General features: G+C 48.7%; 1 protein-coding gene across 6 annotated transcripts in view; it reads right to left on the reverse strand.

The window, feature by feature from the left end:
* The window catches only part of KAT6B (lysine acetyltransferase 6B), a 231,524-nt gene that overhangs the window by 182,561 nt on the left and 36,483 nt on the right, over window positions 1–12,480 (reverse strand). For 3 of the 6 annotated variants that reach the window (XM_024740870.1, XM_024740863.1, XM_024740838.1), the window contains exon 1: window positions 29–325. The exons of 1 other annotated variant lie outside the window; for it this stretch is intronic. The gene's annotated coding sequence lies outside the window, so the exon portion shown is untranslated. Of the gene's footprint in view, window positions 1–28; window positions 326–1,134; window positions 1,254–12,480 lie in introns of those variants that run through there. 2 more of the 6 variants (XM_024740850.1, XM_024740845.1) reach the window with 2 other exon arrangements.

A 12,480-nucleotide genomic window follows, 5' to 3' on the forward strand; every position in this document is an offset into this window, starting at 1 on the left:
CTGGGAACGCGCGGGGTGGGTGACAGACCTGGCCGCGCGCCACCGTCACCGCACCTGCTGGGGGCGCTGCCGCTGCCTGAGAAAGAAGCCGCGGTTGCCGCCTGGAGGAGGTGCCGTCGCCTCCGCCACCGCTGCCGCCGCCGCCAGGGGTAGGAGCTAAGCCGCCGCCATTTTGTGTCCCCCTGTTGTTGTCGTTGACATGAATCCGACATGACACTGATTACAGCCCAATGGAGTCTCATTAAACCCGAGCTGCGGCCCCGCCCCGGCGCTGCCCCATTGGGCTAGACCGCAGACACTTAGGGCCACCCGTTGGCCTAAGGGTCTGTCCGTCACCCACACAGTAACCACTCTGCAGCCCATTGGGGTACGATCCTGCCGGTCATCTCGCCTCCGCATAGCCACACCCCTCGACCCATCATACCCCCCCTCCGGTACCACCCCGGGGGAGGGTCCACTGCTAGTACCAATCAACAGACTTCTGGGCCCGCCTCTTCTGGGCACCTATTGGTCCAGCCCTTTTTCTCTCTCCCAGACACCGCGCCACCTCTACTTCCACCTACCCGCCCCTTCTACCTCTAGAAATGGATTGGGTCTACTCGCAGGAGAGGCGCTTGGCCTTATTGGCTGCAGACAACGCCAATCAGACGGCCTATTCCCTCTCCCCTCCCCCACAACCCCAAAGCCCCTAGCCCGCAGCTAAAGTTTGTGTGAGAGCTGATCGCTGGCGGCGGCCGCAGGATTTAGGGGTGGGCGCGGGCGGGCGCGCGCGGGCGGGCACGCGAAGTTAAAATTCGAGGTTCTCAGTCGCCAGCTCCTGCGGTGGAGCGCGCGGACGGGCGCGCCTCCTGGAGCGTTCCATCCCGCCCCCTCCTCCACCCTCTCCCGTCCCGTCCCGGGCGACTACTCGCCCGCCCCCTGGCTCGCATCCTTACCCCCCACGCACCCCTATCCTGCAAGCCTCAGGCCGGGTGCGGGCAGTACGATGTAGCTGCACCCTCCTCGCCATCCCATGCCGAGGGGGAGCAAGCCTTTACCCGCCGGGCGTGCACCCCCCCGGCTGCACACTCGCCAGTGTCTGCAAGCACGTGCACCGTTCGCCGCTGCCTCCAGCCACCCCGGTCCCCGGCTAACCTCGCCTGCAGCCCGGCCAATCGCTTGCTGCCCTTTGTTGCTGCAGCCCGGGTCTCCCCGCTGCCTTCCTCAGCCTCCGCCTCGTCCTTTGCCAGCCGCCCGGGTCCGCAGCGCCGCGCTCCCCCCGCCCGGGACCCACCGCCGCCGCCTCCTTCTCCTCCTCCGCCTCCTCCTCCTCCTCGGCTCCGGGCTGCAGCGCACAGAGCCCGAGGCAGCGCCGCCCAGCCCCGCTCCCCCCGCGCCGCCAGCTAGCCCGCCCGGCCCGGCCGGGGGCGCAGCCTGGACCCCGCCCGCCCCAGTCCCCGCCCCGGGGGTACCTGCCTCCGCCCTGGGGGGCTCCGCTTGCCGCCCTCGGGGGAGGGCGGGGATGCCGGTGTCCGCGGGAGGATGGGGACGCCTGGGCCGTTTGGGGCGGGGAGTGTGCCCGCCAGGGCTGGGACTAAGAGGTGCGGTCCTCGCCAACGCGCCCCCCCTCCCGCCGCTGTGGGCCCCAAACTTCGTCCTCCGCCCGGGCCTTGTACCCTCGGGCAATCGCGGCAGTTTTGGGGTGGGGGATGCTTCAGGAGCTGTGTCTACCCTGATCAGGAGGAAGAGGGAGCAGTGACATTCAGCGACTGCGGACAGGGCACGGCGGCGGCATCCTTGGGTGGGAGTGGGGATGTCACACGCGGGCTAGAGGGGGAAGCTGCCCCTCAAGATGCCCTCTCCCGGCCTGCGAGGAGCTGGAGAGCTCTAAGCTGCGTTCTCAGTGCTTTCTTGGGCGGTGTAGCCGGATGGCAGAGGGGCTGGGGGGTGGGGGGAGACGGCTGGGGGGCCCTTCCCCCTCTCCTCTAGCCAGCGCTTGAAGGAAGGCTGATGGCGAAGTTCGGTTTTCCAGGCTTCCCCTGGGCCCCCCGAGTTCCTGAGGCCCACAAGAGGGAGGCTGGGGACTCCTCTGGCCGCCCAGGCGAGGCCACTCTGACGCTGCCCACAGGCCTCCCATCGCCCTCCAGACTGTGAAGAGAGAGTCCCTCGTTCTTCCCGGAGATGGGTGGGATGCTGGCAGGGGAAACCTCTGAAAACAGAAAAAGTAGGCTCGAGAAATGGCTCCTACAGAGTTTGAGTACGAAGTTTCCCTTCCGAGGCGCCATTTCTTGGTGAGGGGGAGGAGAACTATGGCTTTGTAAAAGAACCAAGTTTCAAGCATGGTGGCCTAGGTGGAAAACCACCTGTTGACTGAAGTCTGTCCCAGGGCTATCTTGGGCCCTGGCAGGGTGACACATGGTCCCAGAGAGAGGAGTCCCCTGGTTGACTCTAGCATCCTCATGGCACTGACACTGCAACAGCAGCATCTTCAACTTCCCATTAGAAACCACTGTACACACTAGGTAGGTACTTTGTTAGAGCAACTTATCTCAAACAAAACAAGCAGCACAGCCCAGTCATCAAATGCAGAGCTCAGCACACACTTCACTTTTTAAAGATGGTCTGCTTCTCTGGAGTGTGAGCTGCCCCTACTGATATGCTTCCTGGCAGCAAGGTGAGAAAGGAGCTAAGACAAAGGGCACAGAGTTGCATGAAAGGATAGAAAAAGGGAGAGGGGCAGCAGAAGAGTTGTAATACTACACTCAAAACTGTCACTGGTTCCATTATAAATCCCTTTTATAGGTGTTTTATTACTTGGTTGTTAGTTTTTAAAACACAAACCTCTTTAGATTAAATCTTGGCATTCACGGGCTCAGCTCAGGGAAACAAAACACAGGGAAAGCTCCACCACCCGCCATTGGCTTGGCTACTTTTTTTTTTTTTTTTTGGCTACTTTTGAGTTACATTACTGATAAAACAAACAAGCAGCAGGTTGGGTTTCCTCGGAGTCTCTACCTCTTTTATTTAGTATCTTCAGTAGCTGACTCAAGGTGAATTTTTACAAGCCATTAGTTTATAATTCAGTCTAGTTCATTTAGGTATTTAAAAGAGAAGGACATTTATAAGGTGTGCTTTTTTTTTTATAATGCAGGTGCTGGGATTTTTATTCCCCAAGAAATTACTAAGTAAACTTGAGAATCCTGGCACACACTTCAGCCTTTATGTTCTATCTTTTTTCCTATGGTCTGCCCAGATGCACTTTATTTTGTAACTTAGATTTGAGTCTCCCAGCCTGCATTTTATCTCAAGCAATAAAAATAAACCATGTCTTAATTAAAAACAAGTTTCAAAACCCCAAATCTGTACACTCAGAGTATGCTAAAGAAGCAACCAAAGACAATAAAACCCATAAGTCCACATTTAAGATGTCTTCAGCCAATGAATTGTGGAAGATTTATGAGCATCTAACACTTGTTATCACTAATGAGTTAGCCACATGGATTTCCAGTGCATCAAGACCTGAACAGATACCTTAGATAGAAATGGGTCTTATTTGTCTAAACTTGTGCTCCTGTAATCCCAGGAGCTGGCAAACACAGAAGAGGGAAGTATCTTTATACAACATCTTGATGTGTCTTTTGAGGTTCTTTTCTTAACAAACATAGTTCTCTAATGGGCATGGCAAGGAAAGGTACTGTGTTGCTTTCCCAATGATACTTCCCTCCAAGGTTACTTGTCCTTTGAGAAATCCTGGCTCTTCAGATAAGTGGGACTGGAAAGGATAACAGAGACACAGCTGGAGATACTTAATGCTTCCTCTGAAACCTCTCTCTTTATCTGTGGTATCTCAAATCCTTGGCTGAGCTAAACAGCTCAATTAAGAAGTTAACCTAGAAATAACTTGAATTGAAAACCAAGCATAGTGCAAAATTTAAAAGCTGACTGTACTGAAGGATTGCGAATCCAGGGGCCCATCTGACCAGTCCTCCTCCCTCCCCCAAAATAGTTGCCAATGGGCACCACAGACCAGAACTGCTCAGTGTGGTCCACAGATCAGTGGCATCAAAATAATCTGGGAATGAGTGCTTAAAACACAGGTTCCTTGGCCTAACCCCAGATTCTGATTCAGTAGGTCTATAGAGAGGCTCCCAAATCTACATTTTTAGCCCATGACTTGGCTTGAAGCTTATGACCATAACCACTGGCTTAGGGTGAATCCCCTTCTTTCCCAACTGCAAAGGAATGTTTCTTTTGTGAGCTTCTTTGCCAGAAGGTTATAGTCCCTAGTACTGAGATGATTCCATGGTCTGACCTATTTGTCCCTGAGTCCTGAGGAAGGATAAAAAAGAATGCAGAGTAGCTTCAGGAGCTGAAGGGAACCTGGAGGGTTTGATCTTTTGGGTTTGCTTACCTGCTCTGAAGCAAGTCAGACAAATACTCTGATAAGAGGGATCACATCCATAGACTCACTAACAAGTCCTTCTGAAAGAAATTGGGTAAGGGAGGCAGCAAGCAGGGACCCTGAACTGATTTGTCCAGGCCACAGCCCATGATGAATTCTATTCACATTCAATTAGTCACTTAAAAACCATTGGTCTATACTGTCCTTCCACCTGCCACACGACTGGAAACTGTATCCTAACAAGGTCACAGTGCGGTTTTGTCAGTCAAGGGCAAAGGGGGTGGGGGATGATCAGTCAAACCATTTCTTTTAAGTAAGCTAGCAAATCCAAGCTATAGATGTGTATGAGAAGCCTGCATTGTTTTAAATAGCAGTATTTTGCACTCTTACCCCATTTGTTCCAGCTTAAAAAACCTTTAATGTCTTTTAAATGCATTCTGAACCAAGTCTACACTCCTCAGTCTACCTCTAAGGCTATGCACATCTGCACCCAACCATTATCTCATCTCCGGCTTCTCCCAGCCCCACACACTCCTCCAGGCCCAGCACACGCTGTTCCCTCTGCAGTCCTGCCCGCCCTCTTTAGCTTATCTGACGAAGACCTTGGGAAAAGATTCCTCCAAATCCCTGCTTGGCTGCAGGCTCTTCTGTTAAGTTTCCCTGGTCTTTGCAGGTAGCCCACAGGACTTGAAGCAAAACTTTACTCCAGCTCTGGCACTTGTTAAGTGCTCTGTTATTATTTGTTGAATTACGGAATAAAAGAAAGCACTTATTACACTCTGTTGTCACATTTTGCCAGTCTGTTTTCCTAATGAGCTTTTTTCTACTGCTTAGCCCGGTTTATTCATCTGTACAACTGCCCTAGAGCCTGACACATATAAGCTACTTAATAAACACCATTTCTCCAATATGCCCACACCTGTGGTTCCCCATCCCTGGCTGCACATTAGAATCACCTCAGGAACTTTTGTTTGTTTGTTTGTTTGTTTTTGGCTGTACGCGAGCTTCTCACTGTTGTGGCCTCTCCCACTGTGGGGCACAGGCTCCGGACGCGCAAGCTCAGCGGCCATGGCTCACGGGCCCAGCCGCTCCGCGGCATGTGGGATCTTCCCGGACCGGGGCATGAACCCGCGTCCCCTGCATCAGCAGGCGGACTCTCAACCACTGGGCCACCAGGGAAGCCCTGAGGAACTTTTGAATCTGCCTAGCACCAAGTCCCACCTCAGGACACTTAAGAATATTTGGGGGTGGGGCCTGATTATCAGTATTCTTTTTTAAGCATTTTGTGCAATCACAGTACAGAACCACTGGTTTATATTTACCAGGAGGATGCCTCAGCATCAAGTGAGAAATTCTGAAGAAGACAGGAGGGTGGTAAAAGATCATAAAATTAGCTAAATGTTGCTGAGAGGACAGAGTTCTCAGGGATGTTTTTGATATTGTTTTGAGACTTAAGGGAGTCTTAATAAAGACGCGGTTTTTAGCACTAGGGTATACCAAAGAAAAATTGAACTACCCCAATATTTAATTTAATGATTCCCAGTCCTTTGGATTTTGAAATTGGGGAAAATGACAAAGTTGCCAGCTTTTAATTTTGATAATAAGAAATCTTTTATTTTATTTATTTATTTTTTAAGGACATCTTTTAAAAGAACTAATTGCCATCCACTATCTGCATCATTCCATAAAGAACTCTCTGAATAAGGCATAGTCCCGCCCATGAAATGAAAGTGAATAACTCTACATCAACATGTACATTTTCTCTCTTCCTCTTTTTTTTTTTTTTCCATTTCAAGGCAGAGAGTGAAACTTTACCTCTGAGTCTGGCTACCCGACCAGAATGCATTTAGGAATCACTGGACTATTTTACACTTTTCCAAGGGTAAGAAGTATATAGATCATGTTCAATCTAATCATTAACAATTTTCTCCAATATGCCCAACTCAGTGTGCTCAACTAATTGAAGATGGTTTTCTCTTATTCTATCTTTAATACAGAAAGAAAATATATAGCTCAGAAGGGCAGTGGCAAAGGAGTATGGAAGAGAGCACCAAAATAAAAGTAGGTACCAGATTTTTATCCATCTCTGCCACCAACTAATATGTGTCCTTGGACAAATCACAGAGTGGCAATGTCTTAAAAGTCAGGTTTTCAATGAGACAGTAAGCCCCGTATGGACAGTTTTGTCCTCAGAGCCTAGTACAATGCCTGGTACATAGCAGATGCTCAATAAATATTTGTTAATGAATAGATTAAATCAAGAGAGTTATTTTACATCATCTCTAAAGTCTTGGCCAGGCCCCAAATCCTACAACATATTTAAACAGTAAATTACAGATCTCTGCTCTCAGTAATTTATTATTGGCTTACCCTGTGATTCCCAAAAGGTCATCATTCTTGTATGTAAAGTGTCTAAAGAATTGATGAAAGAGTGAAACTGCTGAATACCTTTCTTTATTTCCTACCACATTTTAAAATTATAACATTTTTATACATATTTGTCATAGAAAGTGTGGATAATAAAGAAAAAGAGGGGGACTTCCCTGGTGGTCCAGTGGCAAAAAATCTGCCTTACAATGCAGGCGAGGAGGGTTCGATCCCTGGTCAAGGAACTAAGATCCCACTATGCCGCAGGGCAACTAAGCCCGTGGGCCACAACTAGCACACCTCAGCTACAGCTCGCGTGCCGCAAACTACAAAGCCCATGCATCCTGGAGCTTGCACTCCACAACTAGAGAGAAACCCACGCACCACAAGGAATGAGCCCGCATGCTGCAACTAAGACCCGACGCAGCCAAAAATAAATAAAATAAATAATAAATAAATCTTTAAAATAAAAAAAGAAAAAGAGGGGGGGAAAGGGGGAGAATTAGTTGTAGGTCCTTACACTGAAATATAATATGTTGGTGTGTATTCTAATTTTTTACCTCAGTCAATATTTCTGTTGTGACTGAAGTTTGCGGTAAAATTTTCAGCTAGGGAAACTGAGGTAGTAAAAGTAACTTACTAGGACTTACTAGGATATTGAGACTTCTCAGATAGGTTGCATGTATGATAATCATTCCATGTCTGGAAATACTCCAATTTTTTAACAGAACTGCAGACAGAGTGCCTGAATTAGCCTTTTCATCTATAAGGTCCTCAATTCAGTCCACATCCAATCATTCAAGTTAGCAAGTTAAAAACATCCCAAAGACGGCCAAGAGGATCAGCCTGGTGAACCATTTAACCAGCTCCATATCTTTCCCGGTATTAGTAACAAGACTGCTTGTGGGAGACCATGGTTGAGCTTGATCATAACAACCTTGGCCAGAAACTCCTTCAGAGTTGGGATTGGGTTTATCTTTATATTCCCCAAATTGCGCTGCACATGGTATTAATAAATGATGTTGATGGAACTTCCCTGGTGGTCCAGTGGGTAAGACTCTGCACTCCCAATGCAGGCAGCCCGGGTTTGATCCCTGGTCGGGAAACTAGATCCCACATGCATGCCGCAACTAAGAGTTTGCATGCCACAACTAAGAAGCCCACATGCCGCAACTAAAAAAAAAAAATGATGTTGAGTAAAAAGGTTAAGGATCTGTTATCTGCTTATCTAAAACCTCTTATAAAATTCATAAATTAGACTGTAAACCTCATAAGTTTAAATATTTCTTGTATAGTGTGATATACATCATAGGCATTCATTAAATATATGATGGTTGGATGAATACATTCCCTAACCACTGTAAAATTGTACTTCCTGTTACCTAATCTAAAACCACTTTTTCTAAGCTATGTATGTTTGTTGGTGAGTGTCTTTAAACATTTAATGTTTCAGCATTTGATCAGTGGGTGTGTTTTATTTATTATATACTACATTTATTATATTTTACATTCGGTTTTTCTCTGCTATGTATGTGTGTGTGTGTGTATACACACACACACACACACACACACACATATATATATATATATATATACAGAGAGAGAGAGAGAGATACTTGAAACCACTCTCTCTACTCCCACAACTGTTTTAGCTACCCACTTCTGGAGTTTGTGACCTATTATTCTGCTCCATGTGGCTCACTTCAGTGGCTGATGTGACTTGGCATATCTACTGGTTGGGACTGATATCTTCCATTTTCTTTCCATTGCAATGCCACACATCGAATGATAACCTTTAGTAAATAGTCTATAATGGCTCCTGTTTTGTTTCCTGAATCATAACTGATGACCTAAAATAACAACTCCAAGTTCAATTTATTTGTAGTTTGTAGTATCTCAACCTATGGCAGAGAGATTAGTGTTCACCAAGTATTCCCTATCCTCCCCTATATTTCATAGCCTTCTTTTCAGTTAGGTTAGATCATGTGGCTAGTTTCAGCCAATGGACTATTAGCAGAAGTGGTATGTACTACTTCTGGGTCAAGGAAGTTAAGAACCAGGGTGGTCGTTCTCTGCTGAAGCATCTCAGAAGCCATGTGTTTACAGATGAGAAGCTATTGTACAATTCGGCAGAGCCATTATCAGCCTGGACCCCTGAGTGAATGAATGGAGCAGATTCCCCCAATCCCACAATTGGTTTGAATGTGTAACAGGAGAAATAAATTTTGTTGTGTTAAGCAGAAGAGATGTGTGTTGAAGTTTGTCTACTACAGCAGGTAGTAGAGTTGGAGAACCTAAATTAATATATTCCCTAAATGCAGTACTTTACAAATACCTTTTTAAAATCTCAGTAACTGTGTCCTTGAGGTAAAAGCACTTCCCTCCTAATTATCCTTTTCTCCAAGCACCCCAGCTGACTGCCCATTGGCCGTGGTATATCAGATATATCACATTATGTTGGACTTCCCCCAGAATGCTTTAGTAAAACTGTTGGTGAGATGAAGAGAATTAAAAAGTGCATCAGTTTCTTCATTAAATAAAAGCTGTGGGGCTTCCCTGGTGGCGCAGTGGTTGAGAGTCCGCCTGCCGATGCAGGGGACACGGGTTCGTGACCCGGTCCGGGAAGATCCCACATACCGCAGAGCGGCTGAGCCTGTGAGCCACGGCCGCTGAGCCTGCGCGTCTGGAACCTGTGCTCCGCAACGGGAGAGGCCACAACAGTGAGAGGTCCGCGTACTGCACAAAAAAAAAAAATTACCTTAAATGTGAATGGATTAAATGCTCCAACCAAAAGACACAGGCTTGCTGAATGGATACAAAAACAAGACCCATATATATGCTGTACTGGGGCAGTAGTGTCATTCTCAGGCTAGAATCTACTGTGTTTCTGAACACAGTAGAAGTAAGTTGGAATCACCTTAGTGATTAGCTTTGTCGGCTTCCAAATAATTAACTTTGTCACCACTGTAAGCTGAGTTTGTTGAAACTCAAAAATGGAAAAATGGCTGCTTCTTAAGGGAAAGAAATTCTGCCCCAGTCCATTCAGTGCCCTTTTTGCAGCTTCTCGGCCTACTCTTGGAGCTCTAAGAAATGACAAACGACCTAGGAGCTGATTTGCAGGGTGGCTAGGAGAAGTGCATTTTGTTCCTGTCAATTAAAGGAGTAGGGGACTCAATCGTTGGGCATGGTGTTGTGTAATTCTGTGGCTCTACTCAAAACCTCTTAGGATAAACAGTGGGGGAATAAGGGATGTTGAAGTGGACTGCGGGAGCATGTTGGCTGAGCATGGCTTTTGAGTGCTTGGCCTAACAATATTATTAATAATAGCTACCACTTATGGAGTACTTACAGGGCTAAGTGATTTCCCTGAATTGGCTCATTTGACCCTCACAAAAATCCTTTTTAAATACTGCTATTATCCCCCATTTTACAGACAAGGAAACTGTGGCCCTGAGGTATTGAGTGGTTGGCAGGAGGTCAGAATTCCCTTTCCGTGCCTGTCAGTGAGGTCTGAACTCAAAGCCCAGGGCTACAGCCACTGCCCCATGAGGGTGGTCCCGCGGGGCTGTTCAGGAGTCCAGGCAGGCACTGAGCAACCTGCCCTCCTCACACTGCCCACATGGCGCCCTCCCGCAAACCAGAAGCTACACTGCGGCACCCATGACCTCACCCAGGCACCGACGCCGGAGGCTCTTGGCCAGAGAGGAGGCTGGCTCCACCAAGGAAGGGAAGGCACGAAGGCAGGAGGCCCGGAAGGCAAAGCGTCCTCTGAGGCAGAAGCAGAGTCCTGGCACTCGACGGAACGGAGAAAGAGAAGGTGCTGCTGGCAGTGACAAAGAAGAACCGCCCAGGCCAGGCCTCAGGGAGGCCAGAGGCCCGACCACTTCCAGGCGGTGAGGACTCGGAACAACCACTTTTCGGCGTGCCAAAGCCTCTCATTTAATTCCGACAAGAGTTTTTTTAGAGAGAGGAGGAAGGAGCGACGCCGCAAGCGAGGACACGAAGCTTCCGCAGACGGGTGCTGGGGCAGAGGCTCCTGGGCGCAAAGTCGCGCCCGCCGCGGCCTCACCTGCCAGCCACCGGGCGATGTTCTGTGCCTTTGTCATTCAGCATCCCACAGTGCCAGCTAAGTCACTCAGCTGTCACCGGCAGGCCCAGAGCCGCAGGACTCAAAATAACTCCGGTGAGACCTCCCGGAGGCGGAAGGCCCCTTCTCGGTGCGAAGGAGCATCAGGGGCATCTCTGCAAGTTGCTAAATTAGCCCAGCTGCTGTTCCGTTTTTAATTTTTTGTGTGAATTCAAGACTAGGCCGCGGATGTCTTGGCAGCGTGTGAATGAGTCCCTTTCTGAAAGAATTCACCCTGCTGAAGGGCCGCTGTCAGGCGCACCAAACTTGCAGCGAGCAGCAGGCGCTGATAGGAGCCCTCCCTGTGCCCGGTGCCTCGGCCTCCCTTCCCTGCCGGGCTGCCTCGGGGAGCCCCACGCCCTGCGCCACCACCTCCCCGGGAAGGGCCAGCCCGGCAGGACCTGGTCCTGGCGTGGCCTCTGTGCCTCCGCCATCGGGGAGCCCGCGCCCAGCATTTTTCCTCCCGGCTGGACATGACCCCAGTGGCCTGCACAGAAGGAAAAAAGGAAATCAGGCAGAAGGTTCTGGAAACTGGCAGGTTCCCACCTGGAAGAGCTCTGCTCTGTGCTGAAAATGTGCCTGCCTCTGGGGGGTGCCAGCCAGAGCGTCATCACCAGCCTGACATCAGCCATCACGCAGAAGGAAAGGTCCATTTCAGTGAGGATGACCCCAGACATTTATTGCTCTAGCAGAAAGCAATAAATACGTAGCTGGGACATTGTAGTGTGGGTTTTGTTTAAGCATCACATCCAACTCCTTGCTGCCACCTTTCTCAATCTGAATGTGCCCGATTTCTCCCACGGAGGTCCCATAAATCTCCTGGATTTGGACCTCCCATGTAAAGCCAAGGACACAGGAGCTGGAACAACCCCATCACCTTGCCTCGGCTGCCGCTTTTGCCCACATGAGCCAGTGTTTTGACTGAGACTAGATAAGAATTGACATGATACATTTTAAATAATACATAGTCCAACATGAACAGTTAAAAAAAGAGGAAAAGTACAAATAGCTAATAAACCTATGAAAAATGTTCAGATCTACTAGTTATTGAAGACATGTGAGGGGCTTTCCTGAGTGGCTCAGTGGTTAAGAATCCAACGCTTTTGCCCACATGAGCCAGTGTTTTGACTGAGACTAGATAAGAATTGACATGATACATTTTAAATAATACATAGTCCAACATGAACAGTTAAAAAAAGAGGAAAAGTACAAATAGCTAATAAACCTATGAAAAATGTTCAGATCTACTAGTTATTGAAGACATGTGAGGGGCTTTCCTGAGTGGCTCAGTGGTTAAGAATCCACCTGCCAATGCAGGGGACACGGGTTTGATCCCTGGTCCGGGAAGATCCCATATGCCGCGGAGCAGCTGAGCCCGTGCACCACAACTACTGAAGCCCGTGCGCCTAGAGCCTGTGCTCCGCAACAAGAGAAGCCACCGCAGTGAGAAGCCCGCGCACTGCAATGAAGAGTAGCCCCCGCTCGCCACAACTAGAGAAAGCCCGCGCACAGCAACAAAGACCCAATGCAGCCAAAAATAAACAAATACATAAATTTATTAAAAAAAAAAAAAAAAAGACGCCGCCTGCCAATGCAGGGGACATAA

This window comes from Neophocaena asiaeorientalis, unplaced genomic scaffold (genome assembly GCF_003031525.2).
Source record: "Neophocaena asiaeorientalis asiaeorientalis breed wild unplaced genomic scaffold, Neophocaena_asiaeorientalis_V1.1 scaffold484, whole genome shotgun sequence".
NCBI lineage: Eukaryota > Metazoa > Chordata > Mammalia > Artiodactyla > Phocoenidae > Neophocaena > Neophocaena asiaeorientalis.